The 1,244-nt window shown below is 53.0% G+C and overlaps 1 protein-coding gene across 4 annotated transcripts in view; it reads left to right on the plus strand.

The window, feature by feature from the left end:
- The first annotated feature begins 635 nt into the window (after positions 1 to 635).
- LOC122565488 (SAC3 domain-containing protein 1-like) overlaps positions 636 to 1,244 on the plus strand; it is a 20,186-nt gene continuing 19,577 nt past the window's right edge. Inside the window, exon 1 of one of the 4 annotated variants that reach the window (XM_043721512.1) lies at positions 636 to 865. The gene's annotated coding sequence lies outside the window, so the exon portion shown is untranslated. The other 3 variants (XM_043721510.1, XM_043721509.1, XM_043721511.1) reach the window with 3 other exon arrangements.

Raw genomic sequence — 1,244 nt, forward strand, 5'->3', positions numbered from 1 at the left:
TGGAAAAGCACAGCAGTTCAGGCAGCATCCGAGGAGCAGCAAAATCGACATTTCGGGCAAAAGCCGAATACAGGAATACAGCATTGCAGCTGTAGCCTAATGTTAGACACAGCTCTTCACCAAACAAGAGTCAGACCAGACTTGAAACGTTAACACTGTTTCCCTCTCCACAGAGGCTGCCGGACCTGCTGTGTTTCTCCAGCACTGTTTTTACTTTTCAAAGGAAAAAGTTGATGTTAACATATTAAAGATCAAATAGATTATCCCAACTTCCACCTTCTCTGTATGACCTGATGTAGGACGTCGATTTTCCTGCTCCTCGGATGCTGCCTGAACTGCTGTGCCTTTCCAGCACCGCTCTGAGACAGAATCTGGTTTCCAGCATCTGCAGTCCTTGTTTTTACCTCCCTTCTCTGTAGGACACCCTGTTCTGAGAGCTGAGTGTGGCTCCCACTCTGATATCTTCAGTATCTCTGATTAATATTCTCCCTCAGTTTTCAGTTAGTGGGCTGTAAACTTTGGGATTCTTTCCACAAACCAGGACCACAGCTACCTGACAAAGGAGCAGCGCTCCGAAAGCTAGTGCTTCCAAATAAACCTGTTGGACTAGAGCCTGGTGTTGGGGGATTTGTAACTGTCCAGCACTGGCACCTCCACATCACACACAAACCAATGCACTTCTCTATCCATTAAGACTGTCCTGGTTGTGTGTTTGAATATCGCCTTTTATTGTCACATTTTGTTTGACAATAGATGCTGTGAGATCCCACACTGCTCCATTTGTCTCTGAGCCACGGTTCCAGGTTCAGGAGCTGCTCAAGCCTGGTGGCTATATCAATGCAGCGCTGAGTGAGTGCTGTGGCCGGTATTTGTTTCGAGTTGTTGTTGTGAAGCGCTCTGAGACCTCCAGTGTTTGTAAAGCGCTAGATCAATGCAGGGCCTTGGTGCTTATCAGGCGCTATATGAAGGTAGAGGGTTGTTGCGGCGGGGGACAGGGTGAGTCTGAGAGAGAGACATCCGGCCGCGGCTGAGAGGCCTGCGAGAGGCCGAGGCTTAGGCCCGGGGAGAATCCGCGGGGCCGGGGCCGGGGCCGGGGCGAGTCCGCGGAGCCTGGGGCCGCGCTCAACCTCGCGGCGAATTCCCGCCCGGACACCAGCGGCGCTGGGGATCCCCCTCATCCTTCTCCCCCTCCCCCCCCATTCTCCCCCTCCCCCCCATTCTCCCCCCTCCCCCCCATTCTCCCC

This window comes from Chiloscyllium plagiosum, chromosome 31 (genome assembly GCF_004010195.1).
Source record: "Chiloscyllium plagiosum isolate BGI_BamShark_2017 chromosome 31, ASM401019v2, whole genome shotgun sequence".
NCBI lineage: Eukaryota > Metazoa > Chordata > Chondrichthyes > Orectolobiformes > Hemiscylliidae > Chiloscyllium > Chiloscyllium plagiosum.